At 35.8% G+C, this 20,025-nt stretch overlaps 1 protein-coding gene across 1 annotated transcript in view; it reads left to right on the top strand.

Moving 5' to 3' along the window:
* ntrk2a (neurotrophic tyrosine kinase, receptor, type 2a) overlaps nt 1–20,025 on the top strand; it is a 47,536-nt gene that overhangs the window by 14,686 nt on the left and 12,825 nt on the right.

Raw genomic sequence — 20,025 nt, 5'->3', positions numbered from 1 at the left:
GAATTGGAAGAATTGGACCCTAGGTCTCTTCTTCCCCCTGAATCAGTGGCTGACTTTATTAACCCCCTTATGGTTAAATGAGCACAAATCTCTACATGCACACTTTAGTATCTAGTAGGATATCTTCCTAGAAGAGTGAACATTATTATAACAGGAAATAGGGACTAAATGTGGAATGGGATGTTGAAAAAGCACAAACGAATTTTATGGTCAGGTGTCCAGAAACCTCTGTCCATATAGTGAATTATACAGTTATAAGTATATGCATCCATTCTTTAATTTTCCAGGAATGGCTTGACGTTTATTTGAAATAATTATCAGTGACTTTAGAAGCAGTGGAGCCTATCCCAAGCAGGACTAGTGTTAATCCAGACTAGATTATACACTAGACTCACTGTTCTACTGTCCTCCATGCAAACGTATTTTGTAGATCTAACGCATAAGTGAATGATTTTATGACTATTTCCTGTTTTTTTTCCATGCCGGATTATATATCCTTGATATCCTAAGAGGCTCTTTTCACACTGCGGTGTGGTTCCAATGTATGTGCATGCATCTCTTAAAGGCCTGAATCTGAGGGTGTAGCTCCTCAGTGCTGACCTTGCTGTGACTGCAAAGAAACGCAGTGGACATTAGGGAAGACAAGGAATGAAACTGAAGCCCTTGGGTTCAGGAAGTCTGGGTGTGATACTCACTGCTCTCTCCCAGATAAAAAAAAATACCAGAACAAAAAAAGAGGAAAAAAGAGAGGAAGAGAGAGTGAGAGATAGTCCCAGTCAGCAACCCTGTGCTTATCAATGATTCAAAGAGCAGGTATCAGTTTTCTTTGTTTTTTTTTGTGTTTTTTTTGGTCCGGAAATCAATGAAGCTTGTCAAGGTCAGACGGATTGAGCCCTCCACTGGCTCAGCACTCTCGGGGACCACTACTTCCTTGGTTTCTTCCTACTTCCTTTTGTCTTTTTTTTAAGGAGCTTATCAAGCTGCAGGATGACAATTTGAGGATGACAGACGTTTCATACACCGTGACTTTAAGCGATAAGCTTGTGGCGAAAGGAGTACATGTGTAAGAGCATCTGTGCAAAAGCAACAGTAATGACTAACGGCTGCCAAAAAACATATTGTTTTAGTTTAATATGATAGCTCAGGGTGGATTCCAGACACTTCATGACCATGAACATTTCTAAGGGCAATGGAAATAGCTGGTGTGTAACGTTGGGTTTTATGCTTTTGTATCGCATGTTTTATCTAGCTTTGGAATTCCAAACAAAAAAAGGTCTCGTAAAAAAGAATCATTAATGCATTTTTTGGCTATGATTATCAAAACGTAAAAAATAAAATAATAAAAGCTTTAAAGTTCACTTGTAAATTTTATTATAATAAAAAAAATTTATATATGAGGTGAAATCCAACATTTCAGTGTGACAATGTTTTAAAAAATATTGTTTGTAGGGGTAAAAAATATTTATAATAATATACACTTTTGACACCTATTTGTTGCAAAGAAAAAAAATAGAAGGAAAACAAATTCCTAATAATTACATACCTTTACATATATTATATTATATTATATTATATTATATTATATTATATTATATTATATTATTAGACATTTTTCTCTATATTTAGAAACTTTTAATGCTGAACCAATCCCATTTGATTGATGATACTTTGTGCACAGATGTGGGATTTGTACTGTACTTATAAGAACTTATGATATAAGTATAAGTACAAAGTCATTTACACCCCAGCCAAGCGATATAATTGTGACTAGCTAGTTACTGCTTCAGTGTTAAACAGTATGGTTTGTACATAAGAATCACAATCATACTTACATACAGGGTATAGAATAATACTAACAGTGACTTTTTGAAAAATTCGAGTTTTGAGAATTCGAGTTTTCACAATTCAACTAGCCTATGATTGACAAGCTAACAATGCAATGATCAGAAATACAAAATAGCTTGTTATAAATTGTGAAATTATTTAGATAATAATCCCATAATAGATTAAACTGCATGTCTAGATGATACACATTGTTCAGTGTCTCACTAAAGTTGCTGTTTATAAAACTGGACAGAGGTAGACTAAGGGAGAGGGCTAATAAATTAGCTGGCTGTCTCATTCAGAAGTAAAAATGAAGTGTTTTTAGTTCAGCAGATTCCGATGGGAGGTGGACAATAATGTTGTTTGAACTAGATTTTTTTATATTTCATTTTTTCCGATCAGAGACATAGCTTCCTAGCTAACATTATCCCCACAGCTGCAGTGCATAAAAAACAAATTCAGACATCAAATATGCCTAATTTTAGAGTAAATAAAAAAATCATTTTAATTTTATTATTTATGCTAAACTGTTCCCAGTTTACTCCTTTTTTTCATGATGTCTGATTTAATGTGCTTTATTTATACACCAGGCCAAACCATTACTGCATTGTGGTTTACCAGTGTTTGGATCATGGGCTCGATTATTCTGAACTTAGAATAATCAGAATAATTCCTCTGAAACCCAAAGATAAAAAGTGGCATGTGTTTTCTTCTTTGTGATTTTGGCACTTCCTTCTGAGGTCTGTGAAAGATTTGTGTGTTTAACGTGGTTTAATCTCTGGTATTAAGCGGCGAATTCTGTCTGCGGTGAGTCACGGCCATGAAAAACTGTTATCACCGAGCTGCAACTTCCGTCGGCTTTCAGTCTTGAAGGGAGACAGAGTTTGTGTGTGTGTGTGTGTGTGTGTGTGTGTGTGTGTGTGTGTGTGTATAAGTGTGCAGGTTGGAGGGTGGTCCTGCCTGCCCACCACATGCACCATTGCCATAGAAACGAACGTCATCGGTCTCATTCGAAAAATGAATCATTCCCACAAAGTATGAATCATAAGCTGCAGGGTGCAAAGACACACAGCCGAGTTCGTAGAAAGAAATCACTCGTAAAGTAGCTCCGAACGCAAAATGTGTCACTTTTAAAATCTAGGCTTCTCTACTCTTGAGGGTCGAAATTATACCGATTGCAGATGTTTTGGTTAAACTTGTTAATGTGGAACAACTGCACTACGATAAGAAAAAATAAGAAAACCTAATGCATCGAGTTTAATATGAGTTCAGTTTGTGATTACATGAAACAGAATTACAGATTTAATCAACAGTATTTCACAATTTCAGTGACATTTTCTCCGGACAACATACGTGTATGTGTAACGCCTAATGTATAGCTGTATCTGGGTAGTGTTTCAAATTTCAGCATCTGTAGCCATATTTGCGGTTCCTCAGACTCAGCTACATCACTCGAGTTGACACTCTTTTTCATGCAACCAGTTCATGCAACTCAGTCAGTTTACCAACTTGTCAGTAAATCCAACAATTGTTTTTAGTGAATCTTTTTATGTGCTTTTGCAATAATCCTTAAAAAACAATGACTCATTCATACAAACCCAAATCACTACCGGTATCCGGCACTCAGCAGGATTGTTTACGAAAGCACATTTGGTGAACTGCAGGGGATTTAAACCCACAACCATGTAATTCTGCTAAACCTGATACTGCCTAGATACAGACTTGCTTACTTTTTGCTTGTCGTGATGCTTTTTTGCCACTGTAACGTTCACATTTTGTCTGCAAAGTTTGCTTAACCGTAGGTGAAAGGAAGAATAAAGAAATGTTTGTAGGAGATGGAGACTTTTTATTGCTAAGATCAGTATTGAGATTAAGGGGCCTTAATATCATTCATAACTATTTTTAACACATGCTCACATAGCTTTCTCTCTCTCTCTCTCTCTCTCTCTCTCTCTCTCTCTCTCTCTCTCTCTCTCTCTCTCTCTTTCTCTGTCTCTTTCACACACTCATCTATCAAGTTCACTTCAGACTCAGAGGAAAACTGTTAGTCAGAAAGCACTTCTGAGACTCCATGTAGGCTTATAAACCATTTTCCAGCCCATGAGCACCTGTAAAAGCATTTCTGTCTGACTTTGCTCCAATACAAATTACAACACAGTATGCAGCGATACAATAGAGTGTTAAACCACGTCCGATTCTGCTTTGTGACTGCAAACTGCTTCACGATTACCATGGCGATTTCGCGTTTCCCAATGCGCAAACAGTTGCCAAATGTGTTTTTTTTGACAGAAAAATAAGGACCGTGCACTGTGCGATTGCAACTCGATAACACTGTTTTGTAAGGCACCTCATCTTGATCATAGTGTGATTTTGCCTGAATGATGCCAAGAAACAATTTCTCGTAGTCCTACACAAGAATTGAAGGGTATCCGTATCAGAAAATACACACCGATTTTTTTGAATAAATACTGACTCCCAATGCTAATGTAGAAATACTATAATAATTTAATAACAAATTCCTTGCCCTGTATAGTCTTATATTATAATTAAGAAATAAAAAGCTAGCCAATCAGAAATCAGCATTTTCTATGGCCATTGTGCGAAAATGAACATGAAGTGTAAAGTGTACAGAATGTAGAATTTCAGTGAATCCACTTGATTTTCTCTGCAAAATATATGAGACACTCTAAACTGTGTTGATAAAACTAATTCTTATGTACCATTGTTTCACTTACATATTAATGATATACCATGCCAATACCATGCCCACTGTTTGGAGTTGCTTCAAACCTGTGCTTAGATAGATATAATTTTTTCACCAGCAAATGCAGGCACAACACCTCCAGGTCATGTTTACACTGTTTCTGATTTCCTATCTGGCAAGTCTTTTCTCCATCCGCTTACAGTGCTTCCTGATCTAATGTAGCTGCATTACATTATTACTTATCCTTTATAACCTTTTTCGCCTCGACTCAGCTTTCTGAAACGTGGAGTTCTCCGAAAGTTTGTTGCATGCTACAAGCTAAAACTTTCCAACCCCCATCAGCATGAAGCTCAGAACTAATTCTTAACACCTTTTTTTTTTTTTTTTTGTAGTTTTATAGATTTCTTAGTTTTAAATGGAGTCTTAATTACATGTGCCTGTTTTTTCACATTCAGATCGTTCAAACGCTCCTGAAGAAGAAACAGGATTAAAACGTGGTCAGTGGAAGAGTTTGCCATTAAGAGCATGAAGGCTTTTCGAAGTGTTCGCAAGCTAAAAAAGTGTTGCTTGCCTGCGTACTTTGGCCTCGTAGGGAACATTCATACTTTCCTGTGTAACATTAATTAACACATTATAACACACACAGAACAGCCTGAAATTTCGGGAGTTTAAATAAAATGTATATCAATTTCAGGACATTTCTGTTTGTTTGAATGATTCATGATCATTTGTTCATTTATACCTATTATTTATATATTGTGTTGTTTCAGTTTGATATTTTGTTAAAACAACTGCTACAGTTCTTTGTGTTGTGTTTGTTTTTTTTGTAATGTTGAGTCATATTGTCTTGCGTTGCATTATTTTTTTTAGGTTTTGTTTTATTTCATAATGTCCCAGTGGAAGTGGTGGGCCGATAAGCGTGGCGTGAAAGTGGACCGAACTCAAAATGGACCATTCTGGAAAAGAACAAAACACAGATACACACAAGCAATCATACACACACTTACGGCTCATACAGCCCATCTAGAAGCTGCTGTAGCTGTTATCCGGCCTCCTCCCCCTTGCTTGCTGTGAACGGCAGAACTGGGGCTTTGTGGGTAATGGAATTTGCGTCTGCGGATAAATGAAGTCGTGGATCTCTAACATTTGAAGAGATTTGCGGAGGGAATGAGAGATAGTGACAGTTTTTAATGGAGACCCTCATAAATGAATCATCACACACATGTGCCTTGCTTGATTTTTACTTTTGCTGTTCACACACTGAAGCATACTATTCACAAATCTGGGAAGCTGGCACGCCATCTAAGTAAACAATTTCTATGTTTTTGTGGTGTAAATAACTCTGTGCTGGTCGGATTTTCTTTATATTAATAAAACAGCTGTATTTCATTGTCTATAGCTGAATTTATGCATCAGTTATGCTGTTTTATATATACAAATACACTAGTCTTTTCTTTGGTACAGCAAAAAAAAAAAAGTTCACTTAGATATGTGAATGTTTGAATGATGTGTTTAAAGTTTTTATTTATCCTCAGTAACTGATTGGTTTAGGGTCACAGTGTGACTGTAATGTGACTGAAATACAGTTAATGAGAACATTATTTGGAAAATGTAAAAATATTGAAAAAAAAAATGAATGTTTGTGATGAAAAAAATTCAGTTTTAAAAGAAAAAGAAATTCTGGTTTTGGCCACACCCACTTTGAATTAGATATGATTATTTGTAGGTATGTAGATACGATTATTTGGGTTCAGTTTGCGTTAGACCTCTTAGGCAGGTAGGCAGGTCAGTCGACTCAAGATTGGCGACAATGTAATAAAAACTTGAAAACCAATGTAGCACCAACACCAACTTCTATACCACAAATGAACACAAACTAAATAAATAGAATTAAAAACAAATGCTTACTAGAAGAGGTGAAGCAACCTTACCCTGGTAGTAAAACAGAAAAATATAAAGTACTGATGGTTCCTGAGTTACGATGGTTCAACTTATGATTTTTTTGATCTTACGATGATATTCAATTGAAAAAATATTAATATTTTAAGTTTCACACAGTTGGCAAATGTAGCAGCATATTAGCCTTCTACTCACAAACTGACTCTTGTTTACGCACCTGCTGCCACATGCATATATACTCTATAGTTTATACAGTATGGAACTGTAAATGGCTCTGTTTTGATAAATGATGTTAAATTACAAAACAAATTACAATATACTATCCCATACTGATCATTCTTTAAGACTCCTGGGTAGGCTGGGCCATGTCTGGATTTACAATATTTTCAAGTTACGATGGGGTCATCAGAACGCATCTCTACTGTAAGTCAGGGACTACCTGTACAGATATTTTTGTACATATACATTTTTTTTTCTTTGTACCACACAACAAGAAATGCACTCAGTCTTTTACATTTCTTTATTAAAAATGGTCTTTTTATCTAAAATAGTTTTTGTTTTATATCATTTGAAAATAATGTGTTTGTTATTAATTCAGGTACAAGTTTAGTATACGGGGTCATATATTATTTGTTCCATTATCAGACTTTGATTTGTAGCGTTGTGGTTGTTAACCTAAGAGCCCACATAAGCAACAGCTCATAATGCAGTTTTCAGAATTGTTTAAGAGTTTTATTATATATAATATTGTTGAAATATGAAATTGTAATCTTTTAATCTCTGTCATATGGACAAAAATATTCGTATGTGCTTTGTAAACTTCCCATTCTACATTTAGTCCACATTTGCTTGTATAATAATCTCCACTCATCTGGGAAGATGTTCCACTAGATTTTGAAGTGTAACAAGGGTGTTAGTAAAGGCCTGAGGTGCAGTCAGTGTTCAATTTATCTCAAAGGTGTTTTATAGGTTGAGGTCAAACCTCTATAGTGGGCTAGTCCAACCAAATAGAAATCATATGCCAATGGAGTTTGCTTTGTGCACAGGGGTATTGTCATGCTGGAACAGGTTTGATTTTCCTAGTTTAAGTTAAGAGAAAATGTAAATGTACTGCATCCATAGACATCTTATACAATTGTGTGCATCCAACTGAGTGGTAACAGTTTGGGAAAGAACCACATATGGCTTTAAAAGTCAGATTGTCCAATACTTTTGTCCATATAGTTTACTTGTTACCTCATCAGCCTTATTTTTCTTCTTTCCATGATCATGAAATTACTTATGAGATGCTTTTCCATCAAATTCAGTGGCTTAGTGACATTCTCTCGATATTTTGCAAGGGTGGGGTTTTGATAGAAGGTAGAAGGGCTGAGTGAATGTTCTGTGACACAGGACAGAAATGCAATTGAAATCATAGAAATGGCCACATTAAAAGGCCTTTTTGCAAGGGTTAAAAAGACTTTTAAAGCTTAATAAAACATAAATATGTTACAATGGTCTATCTCTAACACAGGCTGCAGCTTTTCTTTCTTTCTTTCTTTCTTTCTTTCTTTCTTTCTTTCTTTCTTTCTTTCTTTCTTCTTTCTTTCTTTCTTTCTTTCTTTCTTTCTTTCTTTCTTTCTTTCTTTCTTTCTTGTCTGTCTGTCTGTCTGTCCTTTCTGGGAACTATAATTTTGGTGTGAAGTGTATTTTTCAGCACGTTCTATGTCCCATGTCTCATTGTGGAGGTGGAAGAACTTCCTATTTTCTCATTCTCTCATTTTACATGATATCAAGACACACACACACACACACACACACACACACACACACACACACACACTTACATACATAAACTACTTCTAAATCCCCGGGTGTTCCAGTTCCTTGGCTGTTTTCCCCTAAGAACAAAGTCTGCCTTTTCAGTTACCATTGCACAGGAACTTGTAAAAAAAGACAACCAGCTCTCACTATCTGCCTTGTTTGTAGTTGGTCCAGACTTGAATACAAGTGTGTGTGTGTGTGTGTGTGTGTGTGTGTGTGTGTGTGTGTGTGTGCACGTACGCACGCATACGTGAGGGGTGTCGATGATGGTAAAGATGTGTAAACATGACGGTGTGTACGTCTGGACGTTTCATTTCTCCATCTGGTTTCCTCGACGAGAGACCCACACAAACATGGCTGAAGATGTGGAGGTTTCTATGGTGTGGAAATCTGGGAGAGCAACAATCTGAGGAATGTTTAGCCAGGCTGCGGCTGTGAAGCCATGAGAAACATCTGAATGAACGCTTGTTCTAGTGCCCTTCTCTGAAAGTTTCACTTTGGCACACATTTATTTTTTTTTTCACTTCTTTACCTATAGCAGTGAAACAATGACTAGATCTTAAAAATGTTAATGAAATTAACTTTCCTATATTTCATTACAGTATATGAGCAAAATTGAATATAAGATAAAACCCGACCTTCAAGCTCTAAAGACTATCTGACACAGACTATTCATTAATAAGTTTGTTTTTGGATTTGCATCAGTGTTCCCATCGTATACAATATCCCCAAATAGACCCCAAACCCCCACTCGAACTTTGCCTTCTCACCTCTCTCCCTGCTGGATTTCATGATTTCATGCTGTGCAATAAACACACAGAGCAGTACACTGATTGAGTGATGGGCTCGGAATCCACAGTGGCCCAGAGGCGATGAGGGGAAGTCCTACAAAATGAAACTCTTTGTGGGATGGCTTTAGACATCTTTGTGTATGGATTTGGGCATAGCATTGCAATTACTTCGCTTTTGAAACCTTCTGAAACCAGTATTCTAATTTTAATATTGGTCAAAATTAAATGGAAAAAATAGAATGAAGGAATAAATAGCAATAACAATAATAAATGCGAATGTATATGTGTGTGCAAAAAAAGGAGGTTAAGGTAATGAGTATTGAGTAAAAAAGTGTTAGAGGTAGTGAGTGTTCGACACTCAAAAGAGTAAATTCGCAACGAAAAAGGTAAAGGTAGTGAGTATTGTGCAAAAAAGCAGGTTAAGTTAGGGAACATTGTAAAAAAAAAAAAGAGGTTGAGGTAGTGAGAGTTGTGTAGTAAAGTAGGTTGAAGTAGTGACTAATGTGTAATAAAGGAGGTTGAGATAGTGAGTGTTGTGTAGTAAAGGAGGTTGAGGTAGTAAATGTTGTGTAGTAAAGGAGGTTGAGGTAGTAAATGTTGTGTAGTAAAGAAGGGTTGAGGTAGTGAGTGTTGTGTAGTAAAGGAGGTTGAGATATTGCATGATGTGTATTAAAGGAGGTTGAGGTAGTGAATGTTGTGTAGTAAAGGAGGTTGAGATATTGAGTGTTGTGTATTAGAGGTTGAGGTAGTGGGTGTTGTGTAGTAAAAGAGGTTAAGGTAGTAAATGTTGTGTAGTAAAGGAGGTTGAGATAGTGAGGATTGTGTAGTAAAGGAGGTTGAGATAGTGAGGATTGTGTAGTAAAGGAGGTTGAGGTAGTGAGTATTGTGTAGTAAAGGAGGTTGAGGTAGTGAGTATTGTGTAGTAAAGGAGGTTGAGATAGTGAGTATTGTGTAGTAAAGGAGGTTGAGATATTGAGTGTTGTGTATTAGAGGTTGAGGTAGTGGGTGTTGTGTAGTAAAAGAGGTTAAGGTAGTAAATGTTGTGTAGGAAAGGAGGTTGAGATATTGCGTGTTGTGTAGTAAAGAAGGGTTGAGGTAGTGAGTGTTGTGTAGTAAAGGAGGTTGAGATATTGCATGATGTGTATTAAAGGAGGTTGAGGTAGTGAATGTTGTGTAGTAAAGGAGGTTGAGATATTGAGTGTTGTATTAGAGGTTGAGGTAGTGGGTGTTGTGTAGTAAAAGAGGTTAAGGTAGTAAATGTTGTGTAGTAAAGGAGGTTGAGATAGTGAGGATTGTGTAGTAAAGGAGGTTGAGATAGTGAGGATTGTGTAGTAAAGGAGGTTGAGGTAGTGAGTATTGTAGTAAAGGAGGTTGAGGTAGTGAGTATTGTGTAGTAAAGGAGGTTGAGGTAGTGAATGTTGTGTAGTAAAGGAGGTTGAGATATTGAGTGTTGTGTATTAGAGGTTGAGGTAGTGGGTGTTGTGTAGTAAAAGAGGTTAAGGTAGTAAATGTTGTGTAGTAAAGGAGGTTGAGATAGTGAGGATTGTGTAGTAAAGGAGGTTGAGATAGTGAGGATTGTGTAGTAAAGGAGGTTGAGGTAGTGAGTATTGTGTAGTAAAGGAGGTTGAGGTAGTGAGTATTGTGTAGTAAAGGAGGTTGAGATAGTGAGGATTGTGTAGTAAAGGAGGTTGAGATAGTGAGTATTGTGTAGTAAAGGAGGTTGAGATAGTGAGTATTGTGTAGTAAAGGAGGTTGAGATAGTGAGGATTGTGTAGTAAAGGAGGTTGAGGTAGTGAGTATTGTGTAGTAAAGGAGGTTGAGGTAGTGAGTATTGTGTAGTAAAGGAGGTTGAGGTAGTGAGTATTGTGTAGTAAAGGAGGTTGAGGTAGTGAGTATTGTGTAGTAAAGGAGGTTGAGGTAGTGAGTATTGTGTAGTAAAGGAGGTTTAGGTAGTGTTTTTATTTAGCTTTATACATCTGACGTCACATTTGCTAAATATTGCAGGATAAATTGTATTAAAAAGATCAGTTTCTTATTTATTAATTAATAGTTACTTGTACAACTTTGTGGTAGCAGTTTGGGGAGGAAGCACAAATGGAGGAGCAGTCAGGTGTCTCACTACTTTGTCCATATAGCGTATGTGTTGCCTTACCAGGCTTTCGTTTTTCCCCTGTGAATAGCGTAAAAAACAGATTTAGCTCTCGCCGACATCAGAGAATCCTTTTTTAAATGTAAATAAACATAACTAAAATAACAGAAAGCCTTGGACAGTATTAAGCATCCATTATACTTGCTCTAGTACGTAAATGAGTCATGACCATAGAAATAATAGTACTTTCAAATTAACTATATACTATTAACTATATTAAATAATTAACTATTAACTAATAACTATGTAATGTTAACTATAAACTATTGCCAGAGCTGCTGCTCTAGAAAATTGATAAAAACCCTTCTGACGAATCAGATTAGAGAATTCAGAAGCGCTGTATTATACAAAGCTTTGTCAGATTGTCGTTTGTTAAATCGATAAATAGGTTGAAAATAAAGAACAGAGATCTTCTCAATTATTTCTGTCCTCCTTTTTATTTTTAAAGAAAATAGAAGCCTTTTCTCCGTCAGTGGAGAAAGTGGGAGATGGGTTTATATTTCAGTGAAATATCGCCAGGCATTAAAATCTCTTTGCGCTATTTTTGGGAACCTAATATTCACTCTGCCGTGTACCGACCTGGCAGCAGCTGGAGCAGAGGGCCCAGTCGCGGTATTGCTGTGTAACCGAAATCCTATCCGGAAAGACAGGTCGTCCTCTCCCCCACCGCCCCCTCTCTTCTCTTGTCTCCAGTCGTCTTTCATCCCTCCCCATCTGATCCATCCCTCTCTCCTTCTTTCCTCATTAGCTTCTTCGATCAATAGATCACTTCCTTTCAGCTTGCTCGAAGAAAACAAGAGTTTAAAAGTTGGCGGTGGTCGGGTTTCCTTACCGGATACAGACTTGTGTGCGTGCACACACTCATACACACACACACACGCACACACACACACACACACACACACACACACACACACACACACACACACACACACTGCATAAAGCAAAGTGTCTAAATACAATGAAGTGTACCAATGAATTCAATGGAATGGTGTAGACAAATTTCCCATTACATTCATTCAAATAAATCACAAGGTAGTCTATAAAGTTAGTGGTTTCATAGTAACAGCCCATTCACAGGGACATCATGCTTCACGGAATCATAATAATAAAATTAAAACCTAATAATAATACAAGGAAAAAATGCATATAGTGTGTATATATAATGCATGGCGTGTTTTTAAAGCAAAACATATATCCTTTGATAAATGTGCAGTGAAGCTCTGGAAAGTGATGTGTTATTAATACATTTGGTAAGAAAGGCGTGTTTAGTGCCAGTGTAATGTCATACCCAGTAGTTTTTCCATTGCAAGAAAGTCTTCATAACAACCATCACTGACAAATAGCTATGGTATAAAATCAGAGTCAGATCTGGAGATTTGATTGTCAGATATGACATCGATCGAGTATCTTAACCCACAACTGCTAAGCTTCGACAGCAATGGATAAACGTATAGCAAAATTAGCTTAAGCTGAAAATACTGGGCTACCATGTGTCACCCGACTCAGTATTTCCTAACATGGCGTTGTTAATCACCGGATCCCCCTGATGTTCGATTAGCTCCTAAACGCTAAGAGTATCAATGCAGCACCATGAACTCCATTCAGCCTCAGGATCCCAAGCTGCATGTTAGGTCATGACCCCTGTGCCACCAATAAACACTTCATCTGTCCCCTTTTTCTCGCTCACCCACATAGCAGACTGAAGTCTGACCCCCTTGCAGTTAAATTGCATTTGCAATGATTTTTAGTGCGAACAACAACAGAAAAACCTATACCACAAATCAAAGTGTGACTGCGTATGTGTGCAATACAGAGAGATCTATTGTCCTTGGCAACGTGCAGAGCTTTTCAGACACGGAATGTAGCGTTAGAGTCGATCTGCTGCATCTAGTGTTGGATTTAATTTTCCAGAGAATACTAGAGGTCCTTGATGATCCTATGATGATTATTATGGTAAAGTGTAATACAGAGGTTGTGTTTTATTCCCAGGGCTCCCAGAAACATTATTACAACAAGACCTTTAACCCTGACCTGCTCAGCTCTGTGCTTTGGTTGAATTTAGCTTGGTTTGTAAGTCGAGTCTGCCGCTCAAATATGACCTATCCTATGTCATTCTCGATCTAGTATCACATAATTTCTTTATCATTTTGCTTTATCATGGTCAAATGTACATTTTGAGCATGATTAAGCATGTATCTATACCTGACAGGGGTCAACTATCAGTCTGATACTGTGCTCTTTGACTCATACAGGATATTATAATAGGATAAGACACGACTTAATCCTAGTGCATTGTACAAAAAACAGAAATATCAAAACGAGGAGCTGCAGCATCTTTATTTAATACAAGTAATCAAGTGGCTTTCCACTGGTATATATATATATATATATATATATATATATATATATATATATATATATATATATATATATATATTTTCTGTTCCAAATGATAAATGCTAGAACCTTCCTTGTGGCGGCGTCACATGCAAAAAGAGAAACATAATTCAGTTTAAGACATTTTCTGTGATTCAGGGTGTTTAATAAGTGTTTAAAAGATTTCACGAGGCTAGTTCCATTCTTTATTATACTGAACACCTTGTGCTAGCATGCAATCTAGATGCTAGCCTGAAGGCAAACCAGCTGTGATTTTTGTAGCCTCTTAAAAAATCTAACAGCAGTTTTACATTTGAGTTTAAAGAGACAGCGTAATTGACTCTTCGTGATGTAGTGCAGACTATCAAGGTGCTTTGTAAAGAATAACCAGCATTATTAGCACTCACTCTCACAAGGCTAACATTTGCAGCTGAAATGATTGCTAACCCCTTCATTTTCCATACAGTTTGACCCAAATTCGAAACTGCCACGTATGTAAATGTGAAAAATCCATGAAGACTTGTTTGCTGCTCCTTTAACAGCTATTTTATTTCACTTCATGTCCTTTTTTAAACCTTAACCACCAAGCTCTTTCTGCACTCCAATGAAACCTGACCTGTTTGTCCTCCAAACAGTGTATTGCACTTTTTTTTATTTACCTCAGACTCTGGGGGAAGTGATGGGTGATGAATTTATTTAATGAGTTTATATCTTTTCCTTCTTTTAATATTTCCCTTTAACTCAAAGCTATTCAACTATGAGGATGGATTTGGACTGTAATGAATATTAACAGTCTGCTACAGTGACTTTGAACTACAATCTGTGAACAGTTGACTGAAAACCTCAACAGTACGTTTCAACAAAGACAAACAATAATGAGTGGACATTCGGTGCCACCCAGATGAGGATGGATTCCCTTGTGAGTCTGGTTCCTCTTAAGGTTTTTTCTCATACCATCTAGGGAGTTTATTCTTGCCACTGTTGCCACTGGCTCACGCATTACGGATAAACGCAGAGGCATGAACGTATAAACTTATATTTTATAACATTTATTTCTGTATAGCTGCTTTTGGACAATGTTCACTGAAATTGAACTGAATTGAATTGAAATTAAAGATTGAGTATTGGCCATGATGTACAACAGTGTATATTAGAAGTATATACAGTGTATATTAGAAGTTTTATTATATGCAGTATTTTGTGTAAAATGCAATCATTTATAGAATATTTACACAAGTTAGAACATTCCTATTATACGTTACATCTCTCTTTTGCTTTAATGACAGTAAGCACTCGAGCTGGCATAGGCTCTAAAATTTTGTATCAAGCTTGATGAGAAATTTTACACCAGAGGCATCTGAACACGTTCCTCAGTGCAAAAGATAAATAGAAAAGAAATATCTGCTATTTTGTAAAAAAAAACCTGAAATGTCATTGTTCAAAGAATTTTTAACATTTCTCTCTTTTTTGTTTAATTTCCAGTTATAAAACAAATCAGAAATTTGTTGAGCCTTGTCAGACAGTGCTAAAACTGAAACTGCTTGTACACTTGAATTAAATTATATTAAATTATTTTCTATTATATAACTTTTAATGCTTATTGTAATTAGATAGTTCTGACAGCTTAGAGCAAAAAGTCTTATGTTGAATGTTCATTGTTAAAAAAGAGCTTCTATATCAATTTTTTTTTTATTTTCGATAAAACGCTATTTTTGGAATGTTGCTTATAGCAAATCATGACCAAAATGCAACTTATGATATACAACTTAAGTTTTTTTACTGTAAAAGTTAACAGAAATGATAAAAAAAAGTTTTATTTTTTTTGCAGAAAACCCTGAAAATCACACAATTGAACATAAAAAAATAATACATTGCATGAAGAACCCAAAATAGACAACAGAAATGAAATTAACATGTAAAACAACTGACTAAAAAAATGATATGTCATTTGATGTATTTATCATTGGAAAAATTAGATTTATATATTAAAAATAGAAAAGAAAATATACATATGTTTATGTGTTAATAATGTCAGACTAGACAGCCAGGCTCTAGCCATGATTTCTTTTGAAATGTGATCCATGCCATTTGCTCCATCAACCCTGCCAACCCCTTTGGTAATTTCAGCGTACAATAGAACTTACAGTAACCCCACTATATACTGGTACTGAATCATTCATGCAGTCCTTGGTGAACATCGAACTCTCTTCAAAACAGTCTTTGTATTAGGTCTTGTGTGTTGCTTTTGTAAAAAAAAAAAGAAATATCACAAAGGATTGTCAGCATCCAATCACCACTAATCATAATTCGTCAGTTTTGTCATTGCATCTTTTCAAAAACTTGCTTCAGTAGTAATTCTATGACTTAATAAGGCTATATATGGCTAGATACATTAAATGGCCAAAAGTATTGTGTGCAGTACCTGATTTTACTAACACCCTAGTGACTGAATGAACACAAAGCTTCACAACCACACTCCAAAATCTAGTAAAACATACACCACATCTTTTGTTTATGTGTCAACAAACGTTTGTCTATATAATGTAAGTTAATGCCTCAAATCAACTACGCAACATTCATGTGTGCATGTGAAAAGTCAACCAGCACTGACACATCATATCTGATAAGCTGTTGTGTATGACAATCAAAAATTTGTTCCCATTCACTAAAACTTTTGAAGCTCAGATCTCATAAAAACATCAAAGTATATAATCTCAGGGATGAAAATAAAGATGTGAAAGAATGAGAAAAAATATATTACTGCATTCATTTTTCTTCTTCATTGTGAAAACTGTCAGACCAACAGAGAATGCTAAATGTTTAAATCATTATCCCATGTGACAAATTGGGAAGTCATACATTTCAAATGAAGCACCTGTAATGAGATACTCCGGATGTGCTATCCAGAGAAACGTAGCATCATGACAGCACTCCAGTTGTAACTTAAATATCACCATGGATAATGCTTAGTTGTGTTCATCATATGTATGACTGCATTAATAAGAAAGTTGCCTTCATTCTCATTAGGCTCATTGGCCGGTTGCTTTGAATGTAATTGTCTCTCATGAATTTTGGAATCCATTTGTGGCTTTTCCACACCTGGCATTTTCATTTGTGGAAAAAGCTGGAAGAACCTGGAACTGTAACATTTTCCATTCCAGCCAGACCCTGGAAAAAGTGGGACTATTAAGTTACACAAGTTCCATTATAGTGATAGAAAATAAGGTTAAATGGTTTGTTCCATGGTTTGATACTAATGCAGTATGAATCTAGTAAAAATCCAAACTGGAGATTATTTAAGAAACTAAGTAGAACAACTTTTAGTAAATCAAGTTGAACTAATTTGAGTACACAGACAGACAGACAGACAGACAGACAGACAGACAGACAGACAGACAGACAGACAGACGACAGACAGACAGACAGACAGACAGACAGACCAGACCAGACAGACAGACAGACAGACAGACAGACAGACCAGACCAGACCAGACAGACAGACAGACAGACAGACAGAGACAGACAGACAGACAAATAGATAGATAGATAGATAGATAGATAGATAGATAGATAGATAGATAGATAGATAGATAGATAGATAGATAGATAGATAGATAGATAGATAGATAGATCACTTTATTCATCCCAGAGAGAAATTTACATTAGGACAGTAGGTCAGAGTGTAACAAGCAAAAAAACTAAAAACAATGAAAGATAACAACAGAGACAAAACCATATAGATAAAGTACAGTATATAAAGAATAAACAGATACAGTGTGGAGGTGTGATATGGTAGTGCAGTAGAGTGTATTTTTGTGTAAACATTGTCAACATTGTGGTTTAATAAAGTGGAAAACTGGAACCCTTTTAAATAGATTAAAAGTGAATAGCTTTAAAGTGGCAGTGCATGTAGTTGTAAATAGTGGATGTTGGTCAAGTTCAGACACATTATTAATTAATAACAATTTTTTTTTTTTTTTTTTAGAAATTCAGTAGAACTAAATTTACAAGGAGAAACTAATTTAGGACATTTTTTTAGGAATCACAAATTTTGGAAATAGAACTTTATTTAGAAAATAAGTCGAACTTAAGTTGAAATCTTAGGTTGAACCTTTTTCATCTAGCTAAGTAGAACATCTTTAGTACATTTGATACAGAAATTATTAAGTACAACTTACTTAGGAATCTATCTAAATTAGGAATTAGAAATAGATTAAAAAGAACCTTTTCTACGGGATGCCAAGCATTAATTATTGGGGTCTTCCAAGTAGTATTTAGGAAGTCTGAAGTACATGAGGCATACAAGAGAAATGTATGGTAAATTATACAGTACACAGTAAAAATCAGTAAAAAATATCCTGGAAAGTAATTTCCTAAAAAAAAAAGTTGAGGTCTATTTATTTTTCTGTTTGTTTATCAGATTTGAAGCGCAAAGGCCATTGTCATTAACACAAACACAAATTCTACATCTTATTTCAATGCATTCATTTTAAGCTGCAAAGCAACGACTGCTTATCTCGTATTAAATATATGTTTCCGTAACCTCTGCAAGTAGTTTAAGATATCAGATCTTCCTGCATTCCCACGAATTCTCAGCATTAACACGTCTGCATTCCAGAGCAGAACAGTCCTCTGGGTCATGTTGATGGCTTAAGAGCAGGATGGAAGTCTGGATCTTGGAAGCGTGTGTAAGTTCGTTCTTTCATAGTGATGTGGTGCAGCTACCTGATGAAAGGTCGGTCCAGAGGGAGTTTCGGGCAAAACAACCTCTCTAGATTGTCACTGAGTGAAGCTTAAAAGTATGTGTTCTTGTTACTGTCACTGTCAACACATGCTTAATGATGGGCTGACACATCTGCACTTCTAAAGGGGGTTGTTTTGAAGTTACGCTGTATGTGGTGTGCCTGGTGTCAATATAAATAACGGTTTATAAATAAATATAAATAACGGTCCCAGGCTGTATCTGTGGCTCTAGCAATCATGGATTTAGTCTAATCTCGTGCTCACCAAATACTACAAGTGACTGATCAACACGTTTCATTTTATTTATTGTTTTTAATTATACAAATTTTTTTGTTATATTATCTTTTTATTTTTGTCTGAGGTTTTGCTTTTTCTGACTACCCCCCCTGTAATAAAAAAAACTGAGTAGACAAGTGTCTTTGTAATGGTCCTTAGACAACTATGTATTTTAAAAAAGAGTAAAAAACTATTTTTCCTTACGGCTAATAATTTGTGAGAAATGCCTGCAGAGAATAGGGTTTTTTTTCTTTCTATTCTTTCTTTCCCAGAAATTTCTTGCACTCCATCTTTTTGTGCCAGAGGCTTGTTTTTTATTTATTTAAATACATCTAACAGTGATTGACTCACATAGTCAAAGTGTAATTTTAAATGTAAATGCTCATTAATTACTGTAAGCTACAAAAAAAACTGAGGACCAACTTTTCCTTGAAAATTAATTTTAAAAAGTTTAAGATCATATTATTGAGGGAAATCTGGTGACTTTGTGTGACAGGGATGTGCAGGGCTATTTTATTTTTAAGGGCCCAAGTGATTAATATCAATTTAGAATTCAAACTATCAACATTTGTCTGTTGATGCTTGAGTGAGTTGAAAACAAAGTCAGTGGCTTGAAGAGGCTCATAACACATCTTGGAACAAATGAGACTATGTGGCCACATTTTCCTCTGTGTGTGTGTGTGTGTGTGTGTGTGTGTGTGTGTGTGTGTGTGTGTGTGTGTGTTCTTTTTTCTTTTCTTTCATGATTACAAAAGACCCTTGTATTCTTATACATGACAAGCTAGTGTTTTTTTTTGCTAGGTTTCGAATCTGCTGAAAACAAGAGGCAATGCCCAACCCATTAAAACAGGCCATAACTAAGACAAATGAATGCCACTTCAATAAATAAAAAAGAAACAAACAGAAAAAAGTTATTCCCCTTTTTTTTGCTTCAAGCCAAGTGGTTTATCCAAGCCAAGTGGTGATGAATGAGGGAAATTTTACACAAACTGTGTACTAATCCATGTGCTTTTTTCTTCTCTTTTATTTTTGCTTTAGCTTTTCTTTCTAATTAAAGCAACATCAGAACATGAGCAAATAATTTAGCATTAGTCACTTAGTCGTAATGTTACTAGTAATGAAGGAAAGCTGCTATGAGCTAGTTGGCACCTTTTAAACGAGCTCACGCTGGGTTGAAAGCAGGTTCCGGGGCTGCTTTTAATTGACTTTAGAATTTTATGACTGGGAATGAACATTTCTCATACAATCCATATTCTCACAGCGGAAAAGAAATAAGAAAAAAGTGTGTACATTCATTGGAGCTGATTTGATGGATGTTATCATCTCCATCAACTCAAACTTCCTCAAAGCTCCTGTTTTTTTGAGGCAGGAAACGTAAACAACATTATTATCAGAAGACACTGGACATTTAATACGTCGCATGTTTTTTGTTTTGGTTTTATCTATATTTATGAATTT

Source organism: Silurus meridionalis, chromosome 17 (assembly GCF_014805685.1).
Source record: "Silurus meridionalis isolate SWU-2019-XX chromosome 17, ASM1480568v1, whole genome shotgun sequence".
Classification (NCBI taxonomy): Eukaryota; Metazoa; Chordata; class Actinopteri; order Siluriformes; family Siluridae; genus Silurus; species Silurus meridionalis.
The sequence above is the reverse complement of the archived record's forward strand: the minus strand, read 5'-3'. Positions and strand labels throughout refer to the sequence as shown.